The sequence below is a fragment of the Salvia miltiorrhiza genome, chromosome 2 (genome assembly GCF_028751815.1).
Source record: "Salvia miltiorrhiza cultivar Shanhuang (shh) chromosome 2, IMPLAD_Smil_shh, whole genome shotgun sequence".
NCBI classification, from domain to species: Eukaryota; Viridiplantae; Streptophyta; class Magnoliopsida; order Lamiales; family Lamiaceae; genus Salvia; species Salvia miltiorrhiza.
In genome coordinates this window covers 13,400,941-13,409,581 of record NC_080388.1, presented here as the reverse complement: position 1 = coordinate 13,409,581, position 8,641 = coordinate 13,400,941, and the positions used below count along the sequence as shown (strand labels likewise).

The following is an 8,641-nucleotide window of genomic DNA, read 5'->3' as shown; positions in this document are numbered from 1 at the left end:
TCCCGTCGAATTTCGATGGGTTTGACGCTAGTAATTCATACATAAACAAAAACAATTCATGCAATCAGATTATTCCAAAACGTAAAATTCATACATAAACCAAAACTAATTCATTCAACAGTTGCATATTTGGTTAATAGTTTGTGGTGTATTTTAGAAGTAGAAATTAGACAGTCGTGATATTTCTTTATTTTTAGCCAAAATAGAAAATTAGACATTCAATAATGATACGAATTATTCATAACGTTTCAACACTAATTCATACATATTCTGTATATCATTCATCCAATAAAGGCATATTACAATGTCTATTTTGCATTCCAAACTCATCACCGTGCGCCGCCTCCTCGGCCTCAATTGATGCTAAAACAAATAATTCATACATAAACTACAAACAATTCATGCAATCAGGCACTCATCACCGTGTGCCGCCTCCTCGGCCCGACGGCCCCAATTGAAGCCACGCAGAGCCTTGTCTCCAAGCCGCTTCCAGCAGCGCCACCACGCTCCGCCCCCCACTCCAGTTCAGTCGGACGCCGTCAGCGCGGTCCTGCGCATATCTACCACGCCTCCGCACACCAGGTCTCGTTGTTGTTCATCTGTGCACCACCTCTGTTCGCCGCTCCTGCACACAGCGCCGCCGCCAGATCCAGACGCCGAGCAGCAGCGCCGCCACCATTAGTTCCCACTGTAGTACCCTTAGTTCTCGCCAATATTCGAGCTGACGACCTCCAGAATAGTTTCACCAACGCATGAAAACAGATGGATTATCTGTTGGGATCGGGTCGAAAAACGCAGCGGAAATAAATTTTTTTGAATTTATAAATAAAATAACTATTATTTCATTCCAACGGCATTAACGACTTCACGTTAACATGATGAGAGAGCGAGCAAAGATTCTCATACCTTTTCGCACTCCGGTTGTTGTCGGGTTTAAAAGCGCAATCAGTTGCTCGCAGGGATCCAAGCGTATCCCCTCTATCAATTCCACACTTTAGCGACCGTGTAAAGTGATTAGTTCTTCGCTAGCAAAACCAAGCACTCCTTTTCAAAACCAGAGATTGTCGATCAGAGAGTGAGAGAGACCGAGCAACCAGAAGGAGAGAAAAAGAAATCTGTAGAAACGTTTTTAACTCATAGAGAAACGATCCAATTAACCCTATAATTGATTGCCTTAATTATAGAATTAATCTATTTCTACAGTTACGTCTACTCAATAGACGCAACGTTTCTTTTTCTCCAATCTGGAGAATACCCGGATATCTTATATCCGGATACAGCTATATATATATATATATATATATATATATATCCATATATATAAATATGATTTTTATTAGATTTAAAATTAATCTAATTAACTTAATCTCTAACTAAATTAATCCAATTAATTTAATATAGAATCAGACTTGTTAATCTGATTACATTCAATAAAACTAATTTAATTGAATATCTAAATTAACTCATTAATTTAGAACAAGTCTCAATTTAATTAATTGGATTTAACTATTAAATCGATTCAGTCTGACACGTTCTACTAAATTGTGTGTGACCCTCTTAGGTTCACGACTAGCACTAGTAACAGGCTTGTAACACATTACAACTTAATTAATTTATCTGATAAATTAATTCACTTGAAATTAACTATTTAATTTCAAGAACCTATAAACCATGGGAACATCTAGCAAGTAGCATGGCCATCTAGCACTATGTGAAATAGCGAGTAAACCTATTTTGATTATGAATCGTCATATACGTACGATCCTTCTATTTTCTAATTTCCCAATTGGATATTGAGTATGGAATTAAATCGAAAACTCAAATAATCCAATAATCATATTTTCATTGAATTCAATAACTCTTTAATGAATCATAATTCATTATGCCTTGGCCAAGGTCTTCAAGTTATGAACAATGAAAACTATAGGAAATTTTCTTGTCTCACAAGTAATAGATTCTTTATTGACCACTCATTAATCTCCATATAAGTTCATATTTCATCCAACATAAAATCTTTAGCGATTGACTAGCAATCAGAAAATATATCAAAATGAAATAGAACTAATACAAGATTAATCGTATACTATCATAATATAGTAATTATTATTTCGCTAAAACAAATTCCATATAAGAATTTCTATCGGGTCAGTTCGGTGTACCTGTTCTCCAACAAGCACCCACATATATACACTTATGTCAACTACGTTAATGTTGATGAAACGCAACATTCTCATATTATGAGTATGTATCATATGTGCGAGCTATTTCCAATAATTCAATATCATTTTCTTGAATAGTTATTTCACTTGGAACTATTTTAAGACCAAAGCTTTAAAGACATATTTCATAATCACCATCATATGCGCGATCATATCTTATAACTCTTTATGGTCTAAGGAATCGCATAAGTTATTAAAAACAAATACATTAGATAAGTAAATGCCTTTATTAATATAAATTCCAATGAGATTGAATTTACAATTAAATAAAAACGACCAATCTAATTGGTGCGTCGGGTGTAACTCTTTCATTATCTCGTCGTCGCGCAATAGAAACAAATGGATTATCTCGTCGGCAATGATCATATCACAAAGTTATATATTTGGACCTTTTTTCATTGATTGTTTGATTGCACCCATGAGGTTATTTAATTTATTAGGTAACAAACCCACATCAATATTGAGCTCCTATGAAAATTGAGTTTATAGTGATGGACTTCTATGTGATTATAGAGATGGCAATGGATATTGAACCCGGCCCAAATCCATAGATCCGAATTCGTTTTTTAGGATATGAATCTCAAAATTTTAGGATATTTAGAAACGGACCTGAATCTTGAATTTTTAGATGCGAATCCGCCCTAGATCCAATCCATGGATCCATTTTTTATAATATATTATTCATATTTTATATTTACTTTTCTAATAATATAAAACATAAATATTAATATTAAAAATCAATCACAATACTAATACTTTAAAAATTAATATACAATACTAACACTTTACACAATATAAATATTAAACATAAATATAAATATATAAAACATAAATAAATATTAAAATTCAATACAACAGTAAACTTGCGGATCTAGATCCATAGACCCACGGATCTGATGGATATGGATCTAGATCACAAATTTTTAGACCCGTCGTATCTAATACGAATCTGAATCTTTGAAAATAAAATGGATCTGAATTATAAGATTCGATCTAGATCCGACCCATTACCATCCCTAGTACTCCCTCCGTCCCACTAGAATTGGCACACTTGCCTTTTCTGTTTGTCCCACTAGAATTTGTACTTTTCTAAAATAGTATGTGGTCCATACTTTCTCTACTCACTTAAAATAAGTGGACCCTACCTACTTTACACTCTTAACCCTTTATTCTTAATCTCTATGCCCAACTCAAAAGTGCCAATTTTAGTGGGACGGAGGGAGTAATATTGAGCAGACTTAAGAGAATAAAAAGTTAAGATGTTACTCCCTCCGTCCAATTATTCATGGCCTATGTCTTTTGGCACAGAGATTAAGAAGATTAAGATTAGAAAGAAAGGTGTTCCATTAAGAGATTAATTAAAAAAATTATTCAAAATTTTCTGTGATTCTTTCTACTGCAACAAATCAAAAGCAACACATTTTTTTACTGCAACAAGATCCAAACCCTCAAAATTGTACTACTGCAACAAGATCAAAGACTTAAAAAAAATTCAGCCTTCACAAAGATTCGGCCCCAAATTCTTCATCTCCCTCCACAAAAAAACATCTGCCCCCTCCCAATCAACAAAGCAACAAATATGAAAAAACAAAAATAAGATCGATCTACCTTCAATAACTAAGAAACAAGATCAAGAATCAAAAAACATTAAAACAAAATTAAAAAACAGACGGAGGAGGCGGCGCGAAAAACAGAGGGTGGAGGTGGAGGAGGAGGAGGAGGAGACGCCAAAATCAGAGGTTTGAAGGCGGAGGAACAATGGCAGCGGCTTCGGTGCTGTCGACCGGACCAGGGAGAGAGAACAGAGATCGACTGGATAGAGGGAGGTGATTTGGGGGTTAGGGTTTGAAGAGGGCGGCGGTGGCGGCTTCTAGCTGCAGTTCGCCGGAGATTAAGAGAGAGGCAGTGGTGTGAGAGTAAACGGCGACAGCGTGAGGAATGACGGACGAATCTAGCACTGCGCAAGAGGCGAATGAGGTGGCGATAGCGGCGTGAGGGAGAGGTGGGGGTCGGATCTAGCGCGGGGTGGTAGTGGTGGTGGGGAAGAGAAGAAAATGAGGCGCGACAACGCTAACGGGGTAGCGTGAGGCAGAGAGAAGGTGGAAAGGAGGGGAAAGAAATGAGAGAGAGAGAGAGAGAAAGATGAGTGAGGCGCGCTTATTTAGGGTTAAGATGGGTAATTAAACTTCTAATTATACTCTAATTTTAGCCCAAAAGCGAAACAGGCCATGTAACGTGGAACAACCCAAAAAAGAATACGAGCCATTAATAATGGGATTAGGGATGTCAATCTAGCCCGAAACCCGTGGGCTGGCCCGATTAACCCGCTACCCGAGAGGGTTAGAGTTGAATATTTTCAACCCGATAAAAGTTACAACTCGATTAACCCGTAACCGAATAGCCCGGCACCCGATAGGGCCGGCCTGACTAACCCGATGGGCTAGCCCAAAACCCGAATACTTAATACTCTCTCCGTCCCATTATTGAAGACACACTTTCCTTATTGGGTTGTCTCAATAATAAAGACACATTTCTATTTTTGGAAAAAAATTAGGGCTTAACAACACTAATAATGCATCACACTAATTAGACTATAAATAACTAACTAAACCCTAAAACTAGATGGGTCCGCCTCCCATCTCTTTCTCTCTCGCTTGAATGTTTTCTTCTCTCCGGCGAACAGCACCGCCGATTCCTCCCTCAAATCTCCGGCGAAGCAACGGTAGGCGAGCCCACCGCCGGACCCCCGATAGGGACGTCGCCTTTAGTGCAGGCAACCAGAGCCCCAAAACCAGACGTCCGGTGAAGAAAGACGACAACCTTAAATCTAACCCTATTCTGGAAAACCCGCCCCCATCTGCCGCTGCCCATCTCCGCGATTTGAGAGTGGCAGATCTGAAATTTATGGGTTCAATTTGAGAGATGAAGAGAGTGGTGGATCTGGTTCTCGGTTCGATTTGAGAGAGGAAGAGAGAGATACATGGCGGATCTGGTTCTGCACTAATTTTTCAGAAACTTTCAAAATCAATTGTTTTTAGAGTTGATCTGGTTCTGGATGAGGTACTATTTTCATATACATGGCGGATTTGGTTCTGGTTCTGGATTCGATTTCTGGTTGTGTTGTTTTGATTTTCATGATTCAATTTTTTTGTTATGTTGTTTCAATTTCTGGATTCGATTTTAATGGTTCAAATTTCTAAATTTCTGGATTCAACGATGTAGTGGTGGTCGGCGGCGGTGGTGGTGGTCGGCGGTATAGTGGTGGGCGGCGGTGGTAGGCGTGTTGGATTTGTATACTGAAAGCAAGAACGTTTTATGCTTGTATACAATGTTTCCTAAGTTCACTATTTTAATCTCCTATCTGATTGTGTTCATGATTGCATATGTATGTCCTTTGCCTCTATATAAGTAGATTATATGGTGTGTTGTAGATCACAGAAGACCATATAATTGAAATGACCTTAAGAGATTTAAAATGATCACAGCCGAGATGACTTTAGGACGAGTCATTGGTTTAGGCTGCGGTATAGATGGAAGTAGTTTGTCTTGACTACTTGTCTATACTGGTACGTCATAACGTATTGATAGGACCACAGTGAGATGTATTCTTCTGTCTGACTTAAGTGAAAAATCAAAAATCTCGGTGACTTAATAGAATCTTAATACTAATAACACTACTAGAAAAATGCACATAGATGACACTAGATAGATGACACTTTTTCTAAAAAGCGTCATCTATGAGCGCATTTTTTGTTTAGATGACGCTTTGTTAAAAAAGCGTCATGTATGAAGCGTCAAGATTGCAATAGATGACACTTGTACAAGAAGCGTCATGTATAAGTGTCATGTATTTATAACATAGATGACGCTTTATGAAAAACGTCATCTATGTGCGTGCTTTTTAATTAATATAGATGACGTTTTATGTAAAGCGTCATCTATGTGCGTGTTTTTGAATTACAGTAGATGACGCTTTATGAAAAGTGTCATGTATGATAGTGTTCATCAAAATTTTATTTCAATCTCTTTTTTATTTTATTTTTTTAACATTTAAATCATTTATCTACAACACCACTAATTAATTATTATTGATATTACTATTTAAAATTTTATATAGTTATTTTTGAAAAAAAAGTGCTCTAATTTATTTATTTTTTAAAACTGTGTTATATTATTCTAAATTGTGGTAGATTGTTCTAATTTGATTTTTTTAAAGTAGTGTTTGCAATAATTTTATTATTGATTATGCTATTTAAATTTTGATATAGTCAATTTTGATTAAAAAAATTATGTTGAAATATTTTTATAAAATTAAAAGAATAAAATATGTATTGCTTCTAAAGAGGTTTGAACATTTGACTTTAGGAATAAATGTATGTAATATCTTTTCCAACTACACCATCAAAATATTTTGTAAATGAACCAATTCTAATTCTATTTATACGCACTTATAAAAAAATAAGAAATAAAATCTAATTACCCTAGTTAGCCTTAAGCAAATTCGCGCCCATCAAATTTGCATCCAGCAGCCTCCAGTTCTCAGTGAATTCATTCATCTTCAACAAAAAATTGTCCATTGCCGCGCCGCTCACTGCCACCTATTCGTCTGAAACACTGCCGCCAACTGCCGCGCCGCTCGTCTGGCCACCGTCGACTGCTGCCTCTCTTCCGCTCTCTATCTCTCTCACCCGCTTTATCTCTATCTCTAATTTCTATCTCTCTTCATTTGCAGAGCCGCTGCCACCGCCGAGGATGTTGTAAGTATCTCTCCGCCCTTTTGCCTCCCTCCCATCTCCAATACTTTTTCGCTAGCATTCACTCTTTCACTTGAGAGATTTTGGTGCTCAATTTCGAATTTTAGGGTTTTTTTGCTAATTCATTGTAAATGGGGGGTTTGAAGATTCCGAAGGCTAAAGGTTTGATTGCTGCCATCAGAGAAGAGAATTGCTGCCATCTTTAAATTAGCTAGAGGTTCGATTTATGCCATTATGTTTGTTTGCTTTGCTGAAGCTGAAGGAAAATGAGATTTAAAGCTGAAGATTGAAAATTCCAGAAATATTGTAGAAACGTCTGTTGCCGCTTTAGTCGTGTCATCATCGCCTCCAGCCTCTGAATCAGTTCATCAGCTTTCATTCTTCAGGTAACAACTCAACTGAAATTCAAAAATGTATTTATGGCTCGAATTTTAGGGGCAGATTATTATGAAGAATTGATTGCGTGAATTGAATATGGCATATTCTTTTATTTATCTTTTTTCGATGTTTGCTGAATGATTGGATTGGAAATTTAGATCTTTCGTTGAAACCTTCACTTGATGAGATATATGGGGTTCTATCCTTTGTGTTCTGGATACTAACTTTGATACCACTTGTTAAGTATGTCTTCATAGTGCTTAGAGCTAATGATAATAGTGTTGGTGTGATATTGAGTTGTGTTCCTTTTCTTCTTTCTTTTATGTTTATCTCTATGAAACTAATAACAAGCACTGCATGATACATACAGTCAAACGGAAGAAGAAGTAAAATCTAAACACCCCGAGTTTCATATGCAGATCTTTACCAGGTATAAGAGTAAGTATATACTTATGAATCTCTTATGATTTTGCATCTTCTATTATGCTAGTTATTTAAGCATCCATTAGTTATTTAGTACATTGTGGTGATAAAGCTTTTCAAATTGTAACTAAGGTAGGTTTCTGTTTTTAATTAAAAGAGGACTTATGAATCTCTTATGATTTTGCATCTTCTATTATGCTAGTTATTTAAGCATCCATTAGTTATTTAGTACATTGTGGTGATAAAGCTTTTCAAATTGTAACTAAGGTAGGTTTCTGTTTTTAACTGTTAAAAGAGGAAAATAGTGATTACTGCTGACACTGAGGCCGGAATCCCTGTGGAACAAAGGCCTTTGTTAGTTGTTACCATATCTTTTTTCATTCCGTTTAGATTGAATCACTAAATTGTGACTTTTGAATAGCCAGTGGAAAGAAAAATCATGAACTGAAAAGGCTTATGAATCTGCTTATACTATTTTATAGTCTGCCAGTGGAAAGAAAAACCATGCATATATTTCTAAGAGTTTTTTCATTTTTCACTTGGACCTTTGTGTCTTTATTGTAAGAGTTTTATTGTTGATTGAATCGAAATGAAGGTTAATTTTTTAGAAATGTGTTGCTTGGACAGGTGCAGGGGAAAATGAGTAAATGCTTTATAGCTTCTTGTAGTAATACCTTATCTGCCTTAATTTCAAGAACATTATCGCAGGTAAGTATTTATTCCAATTTCCCCCATTTAAATTTACTGTGTAATCTATTTTTAGTAAAAAAAAATGATGAATTTTGATTGATGTATTGATGCTTTGAATACTTGAATTCCACACAAATTGATGATTTGAATGCTTGAATGTTGCATTGACTCTCCCAT

The 8,641-nt window shown here is 36.1% G+C and overlaps 1 long non-coding RNA gene across 1 annotated transcript; it reads left to right on the top strand.

Moving 5' to 3' along the window:
- Positions 1–6,691: 6,691 nt before the first annotated feature.
- Positions 6,692–7,529, top strand: LOC131011274 (uncharacterized). Its single transcript, XR_009096833.1, has 2 exons — positions 6,692–6,976; positions 7,120–7,529. It is a non-coding gene; the product is annotated as an uncharacterized LOC131011274 (long non-coding RNA).
- Positions 7,530–8,641: the final 1,112 nt, after the last annotated feature.